Source organism: Capsicum annuum, chromosome 8 (genome assembly GCF_002878395.1).
Source record: "Capsicum annuum cultivar UCD-10X-F1 chromosome 8, UCD10Xv1.1, whole genome shotgun sequence".
Classification (NCBI taxonomy): domain Eukaryota; kingdom Viridiplantae; phylum Streptophyta; class Magnoliopsida; order Solanales; family Solanaceae; genus Capsicum; species Capsicum annuum.
The window spans coordinates 141824266-141839538 of record NC_061118.1 but is presented as its reverse complement, the minus strand read 5'-3'; positions in this window follow the sequence as shown (position 1 = coordinate 141839538).

Sequence of the window (15273 nt, the reverse complement as noted above, 5' to 3'; positions counted from 1 at the left end):
AGTGTTTCTTATGTTAAGGGCAGTAAGAAGAAGTTGGATCAGGAAGTTCATCAACTTGACCGACTAGGTGTCCGCCTAGTTGATTCAGCAAAGGGTAATATATGGGTACAGAGTAGTTCAGAATCATCTTTAGTTTTCGAAGTTAAGGAAAAACAGGATAGATATCTCAGACTTGTTAAGTTGAAAGAGCCAGTCAAAGATCAAAAAGTAGAGATTTTCTCCCAAGGTGGAGATGGTGTTTTGCGTTGTTAGGGTCATCTCTATGTGCCAGGTGTAGATGACTTGAGGCAACGAATTCTTACAGAAGTGCATGGTGTGCGCTACTCTATTCATCCAGGGGCCACTAAGATGTACCATAACTTATGGGAGGTCTATTGGTGGAGTGGAATGAAGAGAGATGTTGCAGAGTCTGTGGCTAAGTGCTCTACATGTCAGCAGGTTAAGATAAAGCATCAAAAGCCTAGTGGGTCCATACAAGAGTTCAATATTCCTACTTGGAAGTGGGAAGAAGTGAACATGGACTTTGTGATGGGTTTGCCTCGTACTCATCATCAGCATGATTCAGTTTGGGTCATTATAGACAAGATGACTAAATTAGCTCATTTTCTTCTATTCCATGCCTCCTATTCAACCAAGGATTATGCCAAACTCTATATTAGAGAGTTGGACAGATTACACGATGTTCTATTATTGATTATCTTAGACAAAGGTACCTAGTTTATCTCACATTTATGGAAAGTGTTCTAAAAGGGACTTGGTACCCAAGTTCATTTCAGTACAGCCTTTCATCCTCAAATAGATGGTCAAGCAGAAAGGACCATTCATATTTTAGAAGATATGCTAAGGGCATGTGAAATTGATTTCAAGGGTAGTTGGGATGACCACTTGCCTTTGATTTGCATACAATAATAGCTATCATTCCAACATTCGAATGGCTCCATTCAAAGCTCTCTATGGTAGGATATGTAGATCTCTAATAATTTGGTTCAAAGTTAGTGAGGCCGCAGTCCTAGGGCCTAACTTAGTACTCGATGCCTTAGAAAAAGTCCAGTTGATCAGAGAAAGACTTCAGGCTACTCAGAGCCGACAGAAATCGTATGCAGATATGCACGAAAAGGATATCGAGTTCAAAATTGGTTTTTATGTTTATCTAAAGATCTCTCCCATGAAGGGAGTAAAAAGATTCGACAAGAAGGAAAAGATCAGTCCTCAATATATCAGCCCCTTCAAAATTCTTAGTCGCTTTGGCAAAGTAGATTATGAGCTTGAGTTGCCTTTAGATCTAGCCTCAGTTCATCCAGTCTTCTATGTCTTCTTGCTCAAGAAGTGCATGGGTAACCTAGTAGCTGTAGTCCCAATTCAGAGCATTGATGTTCAGAACAGCCTCTCTTATAAAGAGATTCCAACCGAAATTCTTGACTATCAGACTCGTAGACTGAGGAACAAAGAAGTCCCTTTAATCAAAGTTCTTTGGCGGAATCAGTCCATGGAGGGAGCTACTTGGGAAGTAGAAGCAGATATGTAAACCAAGTACCCTCACCTCTTTTGCGCAAACTCATATCTAGCTCAAGGTAACAGTTTTCCTTAACCTTTTAAGTTTCATGTTTGGATTTCAGCTATAACTTGGTATCCAGTCCATGTTCAGAATTCCATTATAAGCTTGGTATCGATTACCATGTCATATTCTATCATGCATTCATGTATTAATTCATTCATATAATTATGCATCAGATATACATTCTCATTGTGAGAAACTCAGTTCATCAGAACACTCAGCCATGCATTCATAAATCAGTTATACATGCATTAGGTATGCATGTTCAGTATGATATATTAAGTTTATCAGTCATGTCAATCATGGGATCATGTTTCAGTTGTTCATGTTCAGTATGTACATCAGTTTATCTTATCTCCCCTCTCACTCAGTCTCATTCGAGGATGAATGTTCTCAAGGGGGAGATATTGTAAAATCCCATAAAATTCTTAAGCTTAATTCAGTCCTTTGAGCTTGTCAAGGGGTCCTAGATTTAGAAAATTCTAGCTAAGTTTCCAGACTTAGTTTATTTTAGCCTTTAAAAGTTAGCGATCTTAATTCGCGACCTCAATGTCCTTTAATGGTCTATATTTTTATTAATTCGTGATCAGGAAGGTCAATAGATGTTCCTGGATAAGTTTTGGATTTTTCAGAACACGTTTAGATTATGTATGGAGTCTCAAAATAGTGGAACAACGCACTCTTGGCGTGCAGCATCGCCAATTGCGTTGGTCAACATTTGTGCAGGCTGTCAGAGCCAAAACTTTTGAGGCTCGATGCGATCATGGTGAGACACATCAAGTATCGCATCACTTATAGAATCGGCACGTAGTTTTTAGTCATTAAATGATCGCATCCTCAAGGGCAAAAGGGTTAATTTCCCACTCTTATATAAGCCCAAAACACGTAATTCAACTATTTTTCACCTAAAATTATAATTGTCTCTCTCAAAATCCAACAAGAACAAGCTTAGGGTTTTCAATTGAGGATCTAAATTTCAATAATTTCACCGTTGGTTTCAAGAATCTTCCATCTAAGGTATGCATAGTGTTCATTCATGGATTCCTTTCATCCATAAAGCTTAAGAACCCTATTTCAAATTATAAATCATGGTGTTTATGTTGTGGGTTATTTGTTACCATGTTTATCTTGTTGTATGATTCCCAAGTCGGAATCTTTATGTGTTTTTCATGAAACTACGTTAGCATGCATGTTGAAATCCATGAATTGAGTTGTTTATGATGTGTAATTTGATGATCACGCCTATGCCCTAAGTTGTGCATGTATGGTGTTTGATAAAATGCCTAAGAGAATAGAAATTGTGTATTATAGCTCAATTGTGATCCAAATGACAAATGCATGCTTTACCCTTATCTTCAAAATAACTTCCAAGTTAATCTTATGCATTGAAATTGTTCATTAGATTGATCATGAGTTAGCCTTGTGAAATTATGCCATGTATACATGCTATCCTATCCATGTACCAAGCTATGATAATCAAATGCCCGTGAAAAATCCCCAACTTATTATATTATGGATTGTTGATGTTGATCATATAATCAAGAATGTCATGCCTTGTCAGTTTCCTTCTATCGATTCTTGGGGGTAATTGTACCCTACAATTTAGCGGTGTGCCTAGAGCCAGTGTCATGTTTTCACGATACTCTCAGTCAAGCCATGATCCGTAGAATTCAGTCAGTCTCATGACTCAGGAAAATTCAGTAAACTTAGTAATTCCAGTAATCTCAGAGATCTCAGAAATTCAATAATCTCAGTAGTATTTTGTCAGTCAACGGAACTCAATGAACTCAGTCCAGTTTAGTTCAAATAATCATGTTCAGTGTCTATTCAGATGGGAGTTGGATTCGGTACCGAGTGAATCCAAGGATGGAAACTCACCTGCCAGTTGAGAGAGTGATTCTTAGAAGCAATCCTTGCATTCCAGAACTACGTATCCAGCGTAGGTTGAGACATCAACCTGTCAGTCGAGGGTTGATGGGGTGGCTTAACCTGTCAGATGAGGGTCCCACCATTCTCATTAGAGTACCTGCCAGATGAAGGTCACTCACAGCTTGTCTTTACCAGTGGTGCAATATTGACACCCTTCCAATTGAGGTTACTGATTGGACCCCAACTTAGCTATATTGCTTTATTTAGGGCATGTCGATTAGATAACTACTTCCCACAGTTACAGTTTCAGTTTCAGTCTCAGTCTCAGTAATAGAACTCAGATAGTTCCACAGCCTTCAGGATTGTCAGATACAGTCAACTCAGAACAGTACAAAACTCAGCTAGTTCCATCAGACCTTAGACTGTCAGACATAGACGCTTAGTATCAGTTATCTGTAACTCATGTTATCAGTATTCAGACTCAGTAGTCAAAAGTCTCACGAACTCAGTCACAGTCACTTATTTATGCATGTATCCCCACGTTTATATTATACAGTCAGTTAGCATTGTTCATGCATTTGAACCCTTTTGTATTTAGCCTACCTCATTTGCATACCAGTAAATTCAATCGTACTGACGCATTTGCGTTATGGTGTTTTATACCATAGGTTCAGAAGCACGAGCTCCAGAGCATCAGTAGCATTCCAGATTTCAGCAGCCAGATTTAGCAGTTAGTCCTCATCATTCGAGGATGATATGATTATTTATTTCATTATTTCAGTTTCGCTTTTAGTAGATGGAGTTAGTTGGGAACATGTCCCATACACTCCTTATTCAGATAGTTCAATCAGTTAGAGGCTTTTGGACTAGATTTAGATTTCAGCATTTTTAGATATTTATTTCAGTTTTGGTATTGTGATACCACATTATTCGGATATGGTTTTGTCAGATGTTTTATTAGTTACTTGAACCTTATGGACTTTAAGCCTTTATTTCCGTATTTATATAGTATGTTATGCAGTGTTCAGGTACAGATATCAGTCATGGGTTAGCTTGTGGTTCCTCAGGGTCATGAGCACCGTGTAGCATTCTGGGTACCAGATTCGGGGCGTAACAAACGTCTTACCCACGTTAGGGAGAGTTGTCTTACCCTTGCTATCGAAATAGGACCTTAAACTGAGTGATCACTATCTATAACTTCATCCATATTAGGAATAAGCTTAACCTACGTCGGCTCATAGTTTTAGGGCATGTGACCTTGGACGCATACCCAACTCGATGCTAAATACTACTCCCTTAATACTACTCCCTTATTACTTAATGCTTATACTTTAAAAAATCCACCTTTTAATAGCATAAGGGTTTATAATGAAAACCAATTATGCTTTTCTTTGCTTTAAACTATAATCAAAATAAACAAATGTGGATTCCATATCATAGCTAAGGATCAAAAGATCAATTATGGCTTTTAATCTTGATATAAGCTTGTCATAGAATGCTTAAAAGCATAATCTTCTTGAAATCTCAACACTCAACATAGGGCTTAAAATTCATGATTTAAACTCATGGTAATTCATACCAAAACTTCATGCTTTAATCTCATGGCAATTCAAACCAAAACTTCATTCTCAATATAATTCTTAAAATACTTCAACAATAACAAGTCAAGATAGTGCAATCTCATTCATAATATAAATCTTGTAAGTTAAAAAAACATAAACATAAGCACTTCTTGATAAACTTAAAGCTTAAAATCTCATGATAATCACATTCTTAAAGAATATATAAACTTGGGTATAAATCCTACTTCAATACAAGAAAATTGAATCTTAAAATCATGAAATTTGGGCATAAGGGTGAAAGGATACCCTCGTTCATAACCCCACATACCTTAATAGACTTGACTTGGAGGAGAAATCTTGACCTTGAAAGCCTTGGAGATGATCTTGAAAGCTTTCTTAAAATTTTTTGATTATGGAACTTAACTCTTGATTTTTCTTAAAGAGAAGATGATGGAATGGATAACCTTAGACGGGCTGATTAGGGTTTGTTTTTAAGAGAAAAGTGGAGAATATGCGCATATAATGCCCTAACTGAAGCATTATGTCGTGTTTTTATGAATTGGGTTGAAGTGGAAAAAGACCCAAGTGTCCCTCCATAATTTAAACCAAAAATTCATAATTGGAATGCAGATATAAGGCTCATCGCAACGTGGTCTAATCGCGGTGGCTTACTAGTTTTGTCAAAAATGATCATAACTTTTTGCTCGTGTATTGGATTAGGAAAAAATTGGTATCGTTCGAAAGCTAATTCAATTATCTACAATTTGGTGGATCGTTAGATGAAAAATTCAATGTATATAAAAAGTTATACACATTCAAAGTAGACCCTTGTAGAATCGAATACCAAAATTTGGACGAATCCAAGGCTCTTAGCTCAACTTTGTTCTAAGTGATTCCTATGAACACTTTTCACCTAATAAGCACTTCAAACAATAGGCTAAAGATCATGACACATGCACTTAAATTATAAATCAAGAACTGGATGAAAACATCTTCACCGCAATGTGATGATGTGCCCATCGCTATACCCGCAGCGACGTACCACTATCGCGGTGAGGTTCTGGAATTGAAATCCAAAAGTGTCCCAATCCTCGTTTGAAAAATCTAAAACTTCCCCGAGATGTAATCCTTACTTCACTGAACATGAATTAACTCAAAAACTAATGTCTCGGGGTCGAGAAGACCAAAATGAAAATCCTCAAAGTTTAGGGGTCTTTAAAATGACTAAGTCCTCAACACTTAGTGTAACTTTCAATCCTTAAGCCCCTTAAACATGGAACTAAGAGTTGAATTGAGCTAGGGTATGGGGTATTACAATATTTCCCCCTTGGGAATATTCTTTCTTGAATGAAACTGGTTAGACTCAGAGTACTGTACTAAGGTAACTGAGATAATATACTGAACATGCATGACTTGGAACATGATTGCATAACTAAGTCTGAAACATAATACATAAAATAAATACCATAAACTAAACTAATTCCTTGAATACATGCAATGACATGAGAATGGTTATAAGGCTGAGATAGAAACAAGAGAGTCAACTTATGAGTAACCACTACTTTAGGCTGGATCTGATTTTGTGAAGAAAAGATAAAAGGTTTATGATATGAAAACTCAAGGTATTGCCACATCTCACCCTTGGGATGCTTCATTCCCCGAATGATACTAGCTTGGCAGAAATACTAAGGAAAGGCTGAGATGATGCATGGGACACATACCAAATGAATCATGACTAAAAGCTTATACTCAACTATACATTCCACTTTAAAAATACACTTTACTTGAGGCAACTTAACGTATTCACATGGGCACTGATAACTCTACCTACTAGAGTCTGATTTGAACTGAATTCTTTCATTATGTTCAAGCCTACCTGAATCTACAAAGTGTACACATCACACTGAAATACTAATCTGGATCATGAATACTGTACACCCTACATTTTCACAATTCCTCGTCTTATGAATAATTCATATTACCACTTCAACAACTACATTCAACCTCTTACTAGATATTCACTAACACGTAATGCATCCATCCACACATATATAACCATGACATTCAAGCCTATCTTCATAACCATATATGCACTTCTAAACAAACACCCATAATAGCATCTTTCTCACATCCTCCAAACCTCCATCATTAATAACTTCCATGTACTACCCCAAGATCATACACAAAAAATTTCAACTAACCATGACATGTATCAAAAACTGAGCCTCGGTCTTACTTCACACTTAAAGTGTTAGCTAAAATAAGCATATAATGATCTTTCATCCATAAGAAATATTTACTCCCTCCCATCCAAACAACTGTTCATCATCACTATCTTGACACAGGGAAAGGTCACTTAAAGGTTAGAACATGAGGACCTGAAATATGAAGGGATACTATGCATAACTTGACACTTTGCTGAGGCCTGAGGAGTAGAGTATCAACATCATGGATTCATTAAAGAGATCTAAAATGAGGGCATACATGACATAAACTGAATTTTGCTGATCATTAGAAGTGTAGCATGAGTACCTAGAATTGAACATACTGTAAAGCAAGAGTACATGTATCATGAGTTGCATGACCTGAATTTGAAGTTCATAAATCCATGGAACATGATTCGTACTGCTAAATGAACTGGAACTCCTTATACTAGGAATTGGGAGAGTACATAATTCTCTATTATGTGCATGAACATGAACTATGATCATGGAGCTGACATGTAAGGAATAAGTAGATATCATAAGGACTGAAGTACAAAACCTTGCATTGAGATAAAAATGGGTCAGTCATCTTCCTCCCCTACTAATGTTCTACAATACACCGGCATTACTACTAGAATCTGAGAGCCTGACTTGGTTACTTTTTCTATCATCTCCCTCTTAGCTTTAAGCCATCATTCTAACCCTGTGGAACCCTTTACTAAGATCTAAACTAGACTACAATCACTATACTCTAGAGTTTGGGATATAACAATACACGTAAATAATAAACTTACCCTGAAAGACTACCTAAAAGTATAAAACCCAGTAGTAACACTTTCTTCTAAGATACAACTCTATCTTTCTATAGACTCAATAGTCATCATATAATAAATTAAATACTTACTAACTTAGAATCTTCATGATATCACCATACCCAGAATGCACACCATCTAGAGATTTAACTCTTATTTCTATTAGCTTAATCTTCAAAGATTCAAACTTAGATTCTAACACTGAACATGGATATCCCAAAACCTTTAATGAACCATACTACTTCCATCATAGCCTACTAATATCAAATCTCGAAACTTATATTTTTTTCCTAAACCATAAGAATCAAAATCATACCAAAAGACTCAACATCAACTATCCATAACTCCTTAACTTAGTTATTAAGAACATAATATACTATATAACTAGCCTTCTTCCCGTTTAGCAACTCAAGGGTACTACTAACCACACACAACACTTAATAACCTTAGAAAATAATGCAACACCATTATCACCTTAGGCATATCTCTACATCATACTTACAACATCCTACTTAATTATGAATAACTGAACTTTAACTCTTGCATACACTATTCATGGCTACTAGTTCACTTTCATATAACTAGAATCACTAACTAAGCAATCATTACTTCTGCCTTGATGATCACCCACTATTCAAACTTAATGTCTAGTGCTAAACATAATTTACAACCCAACCTCACATACTATTCTCACTTGGAAGCTATAAAATAAAGTATTAAGAAATACTAGTCCACTAGAACCTCATAATAACAATAATTGATCTTGATCGTATGGCCTATCTTATTATAATTATCACATACTACTTCTACACATCACTACTATTCACCCATTCGTATACCTTTATTATATTCATAGCTCTTAAAGCATCAACCAATCTTATTTTTTACAGCCACGCAGGGAAAACTTTATTAACAATCCTTAACCACCAAATACTTTCATTAATAACCTATACTTTTCTAACACAATAAATACCATCAATAACTTCTTTTCTACTTCAACCAAGCAACAATTCACCTTAACTAATAACCTCTTCTCTACCTTCAACCAAGGAACATGTACCATATTCATTACCCCTAAGCTGACACACAAAGACATATCACCTTAACACAAACTTGATAACATGCAAAAGTTCATCTATATACTTTCGATCGATCTTCATTCCCACCTTTCTGGTCATTGCGCTTCTAAACCCATACTTCCAACTATAAGAAGGTTCTACTAGTTATAAATCGTAACACTCTAGGTTGTAAATCCCTCAAATACAAACTCTATTTAACAATCTAGGTTTATACTATCTCCTCTCATGAATAGTATATGTATTGAAGGGTTAATAAGGAATCTAAATACATATCTTATTTTGTCTTAACTGAATAACTCATATGGATGAGGACATAACTTTCAACTTAAGGGACTTATAACATACTAGCGAGCTCTTCTCAAGCCCCTTGTATGACTTCTGAAGTGACTGATAGTAAATCTGGGAGGATCATCTTGGGAAGAATTAGAATTTAGTACTCATGTTATCTCAGAAAGTCATAGATGAAGAATTATGGAGTAACATACGAATCAATAGAAGTTTCTAAAAAAAAGAGTTTACAGTAGAATCTAGAGCATGAAAGAAGGGAAATATTTACTAAATGTCCTATAGCCTCTCGAAGAAAAGTACAGACGTCTCTGAACCATTCCGCAAGACTCTACTAGACACGGCTTCATAGACACCCTAGGACACTTGAACTTTGTGCTCTGATACCAAATTTGTAACTCCTCGAGACTACCCTTTGGACATTACACGGCGCTTAGGACCATAAGTAATCTCAAGCTAACCCTTATACTAGAATAACTCGTGAGCAACTAAATAAGATACATTAATCTGAAAGAAATAAGTGGAAGAGATATTTTTGTTGAATATGTTCAAAACCAAAACTATCAAAAAGGATTAAACTCTATTCATACAAAACAAAATAGAAATTAAATACATTAACTATATTGTCTGTATGTGAAGCCTCTACTAATATTGACTATAGATAGTTGGGACATGACCCCAGTTATCCCAAATTAATACGACTGAATAAAGAAAATAAGATATTACTAAAACTATGATTAACTCAAGCCCTTAAATCAAAAGGACTCATCACCTACTAACTGAAAGTTGCACACTGTCTGATCATGATGTGTGGGCTACAACTGGTACGTACATTCTGAGATAATGTAGCACATAGACATATATGTGGATCAGTACTTCTGGAGTGTACTGAGTATGTGGGGGTGAATGCATAAGTAAAATAATAACTCAATATGCTCATAGACTTTCAAATAATGCATGCTAAGTATAAGTGACTCACCTTGGGCTTGAATAAAACAAAAGCTGTAAAATCATGAACATGAATAATAGTACACAATGACAAACTTTGTGAGCCATAACATTTAGTTCTATAAGCTTTAATGCATGCTAAGTTTAAGTGACTCACCTTGATCTAAAATAAAACTGAAAGCTGAAAAATCATAAAACATGAATAATAAAGCATATTGAATAAACTTTGTGACCACACACTCAGATTCCAAAAGCTTTACTTTTAATCTTTCTTAGGGAGGTTCTTCTAACCGACATAAACCATGTGAGCTACCATGGAGTCCAACGTCTTACCCGTATTGGGGAGAGCTATCCTACCCTTGCCATTAGAATAGGACCTTAAACTGAGTGATCACTATCTATAACTTCATCAATATTAGGAATAAGCTTAACCTACGTTGGCTTAGAGTTCTGGGGCATATGACCTTGGATGTATACCCAATTTGGTGCTAATTATTACTCCCTTATTATTTAATGCTCATACTTTAGGAAATTCACCTTAAACTAGCATAAGGGTTTATAATGTAAACCATTTATGCATCTATTTGCTTTAAACTGTAATCAAAATGAATAAATATGGATTCCATATCTTAGCTAAGGATCAAAAGATCAATTATGGCTTTAAATCTTGATATAAGCTTGCCATAGAATGCTTAAAAGCATAATCTACTTGAAATCTCAACACTTGACATAGGGCTTAAAATTCAGGCTTTAAACTCATGGTAATTTATACCAAAACTTCAAGATCAATATAATTCTTGAAATACTTCAGTAATAAAAAGTAAAGATAGTGTAATCTCTTTCATAATATAAATCATGTGTAAGTTAAAAAAAAACGTAAACATAAGCGCTTCTTGATAAACTTAAAGCTTTAAATCTCATAATAATCACATGCTTCAAGATTATATAAACTTGGGTATAAACTCTACTTCAATACAAGTAATAGAATTTTAAAATCATGCAATTTGGGCACAAGGGTGAAAGGATACCCTTGTTCATAACCCCACATACCTTAATAGACCAGACTTGGAGGAGAAATATTGACCTTGAAAGCCTTGGAGATGATCTTGAAAGCTTTCTTGAAATTCCTGGATTATGGAACTTAACTCTTGATTTATCTTAAAGAGAAGATGATGGAATGGATGAACTTGGATGGGGTGATTAGGGTTTGTTCTTAAGAGAAAAAAGTAGAGAATATAGGCATATAATGCCCTAACTAAAGCCTTAGGTCATGCTTTTACGAATTGGGTTGAGGTGGGAAAAGACACAATTGCCCCTCTATAATTTAAATAAAAAATTTGTAACTGGAATGCGGATATAAGGCTCATCGCGATGCGGTTTAATCGCAGTGGCTTACTAGTTCTGACAAAAATTATCCTAACTTTTCTCTCCGGTATCGGATTTGGGAGAAATTGGTATTGTTGGAAAGCTAATTCAATTATCTACAATTTGGTGGGTCTTTAGATGAAAAATTCAATGTATATCAAAAGTTATATATATTCAAAGTAGACCCCAGTAGAATCGAATACCAAACTTTGGACAAATCCAAGGCTCTTAGCTCAACTTTGTTCTAAGTGATTCCTATGAACACTTTTCACCTAGCACTTCACACTAGGATAAAGATCATGACACATACACTCAAATTATAAATCAAGAACTAGACAAAAACACCTTCACCGTGATGCGATGATGTGCCCATCGATATACTCACCGCGATGCACCACTATCGCAGTGAGGTTCTGAAATCGAAATCCAAAAGTGACCCAATCCTCGTTTGAAAAATCCAAAACTTCTTCGAGATATACTCCTTACTTCCCTGAACATGAATTAACTCAAAAACTAATGTCTCGGGGTCGAGAAGACCAAAATGAAAATCCTCAAAGTTTAGGGGTCTTGAAAATGACTAAGTCTTCAACACTTAGTGAAAATTTCAATCCTTAAGCCCCTTAAACATGAAACTACAATCTAAATCGAGCTAGGGTAATTACGGGGTATTACAGCTGAACACTTTGCTTGTAGGCATAAATGATCCCACAATGGGGACACTTTCTAGAATAATGGTCGATGGCCCAACAATCATAGCATGCCTTAGGTACTATACTCTATCAATAAGATTTGGTAACTCGGAATAGTCAAATTAGCTAGAAAACCTAGAATGTGCACCTCTCAAAGACTGCCCACTGCTCGGACTACTATAATCACTATAGCTGGGTTGACTCCTATTAGTAATTTAATATGCGACATGAATGGGTCTACTATACTGGCCCTGATATCGATAAGACTAATGTGAAGGGTAACTACTCTAAAAACCCTTGACTCAGAATTATGATCCACTTTGATCTTCCACTAAAACTACCCTAGTGATGTGGTCTTTTATTGCTGCCTTTAGGGCCTTGTGATGCATCTCCTTCATAGTCTCGGCATAATTAAAAACCTCAACAAAAGACCTGCAAGATACAACCAAACTATACATACAAAAAGGATATCTTAACCTTCTAATAAAGCAATTAACCCACTCACACTTAGTTGATAAGATAACAGTAACATGTCTTGCCAAGTTATAGAACCATTACCTCATACTCTAGGACAGTCTTAGAATCCTACTCTAATCTTGAGGACTAATCTCTTAAATGCTCTCAAAGGTTGTATGGAGTATACTTCTCGAAGAAAACCTCACAGAACTAAGTCTATGTCGAAGGAGGAGATCCAGCTGGCCTGGAATCAAGATAATCTCTCCACTAGTCAACCCCAAGAGTGTCAACTAGGACCAAATTATGGAGCCTATTCTTACAATTAATTAAGAACTCAAATTCATCCTCACCCAAAGCCCATACAAATCTAAGTGGAGTCAATTTTTGAAATCTGCCCAATATTTTTTGCTCTTTGACAAACATAGTTGGCTAGGTGACTATCAATTGAGAAACTCCCAATACTAGAGGGACCTTAACTCTAGGAAATATAGCTATGGGTAGTGACCCTATACCTCTCTAATCTATAGATTGAGCACCATCAAATGGTGCATCACCAACTAATCTCAACAACTGAACCAAGGCATCTTTGAGCAATAAAGAAGAAATAAACCCTGGTAAAGCTTAGGCTTTCCCTAGCCCACCAATAGTTGGGGTGGAGGAGCCTCTGGTGTGGGAGCAATAACAAGATTTAATAAAATCTCCTGATCTGGACCCATAGCTGGGTTTGTAGCTCTAGCTTGACCTCGGCCCCTAGGTCGGCCATGACCTCTAGCAGGAGCCCTAGTCATGGACTCCGAGTCCTTGTCTCCAGTCATCGCAACTCAAATCTTGACCATCTATAAAAGAGTGAAACAATAGAATTTTTGAAACCAATACAGACTCGATGCATAAAGTGAATGAAGAAAGTGAAGTCCTGCTAAGAATTTCATAGCCTCCCAAAAATAAGAAATTAACATCATTATTTTGATCCATGGGACTCTACTAGATATTTGTTATTTTACTAACAATACTAGTGAACCTAGACTTTGATACCAATTTACCACGACCTAATTTCTCAGGTAATAATGGCACTTACTTTAACCTACCAGTAGGTAACCCAAAATGTAGCTTAGAGGGACAAATAATAGGGTAGTTGGTTGAAGTTATAATACATACTATAATTTAAGCATACAAATGGATTGTAGGCAATATAATATAAAATGATGGCATATATACATAATACAAGAGAGAGAAAGCAAAAAAGTATCCAAAAAGTAGCAGAAGCAGAGAGAATTGGCTCTACCTCTAAAAGCTCACCTTATCTCTAAACTCTAGAATGCACTAGATAGAATATTATTGGCGATAGCTAGTACTCGAATCTATATCAGAAAGATATGTAGTGTAGTATGAGTACCAAAATAATGGGTACACATTAAGCATCATTGATCGACTAAGCTAAATCATAACAAAAGCATAATAAGATGCAAGAACGTAAACTAAAGTCAGGGATAAAAGGGCAAACCTGAATTAACGATTCAGCTGGCAGATGATAAATAACAAGGTGAATAATATCAAAATGAAAACAAGCTAATTATAGTCTAACTAGGACCCCATAAGCCCAGAATGCTCACAAAAAATAATAACCTGATGGATGCAATCAAGGGAGAAATACTGACAATAATAATCATAAAGTCACTAACCACTGAAGTCATATCTATGAATCCTTTTGAACCATAAACACCAGCCTCAGACTTGATCCTTAATATAATAAGTGAACCATAAATGCCAGACTCAAACCAGAATCTAACGTTACAAGTGTCATGACTCGAGGCTACCCCTAGTCGTAAAACGGTGCTTAAGGCTACAAGTGACCCCAAGCTAACTCATAATTTAGTACCTATAGTGAGCGTTGAATAAGATAATAATAAGACATCAAATGCTGAATCTAAACTGATAAAAACTCAGATAAGGTATAATTTTCAAAGTGTCTGAACATATGATTAAAAAGGGAAATAAATTTGCTATCTGAATGCCTCTAAAACTTGAGGAGTTGATGGGATAAACCCCCAACTAACTCCATTTAACTACAAAAAAAAATATTAAAAGTAACTACGGATAAATTATCTTTGAAGGTTAAGGACTCAACACAATTATTGCAGAGTGGTACACAAACTATCTAAGTATGGTCAGGGAATTGGGCATCCAAACCTATATTGTAAAATCAATATAACACAAAAGAGAGTATGTGGTCAGCACTTTCAATATACTGGTGCATAGGATAGGGACTAACTGAAATACATATGAATACTGAGCATGAATGCATAAGCATGTAAAATGAATACAGACTAAGAAAGCATGTGCTGAAATAATCTGCAAAACTGAATAATTGAACTCTTGGTCATGCAAACTTGTACTGAATATTATCTGCATACTGAATTGAGACTATGAAAGCTAGCATTTAATTAGCATG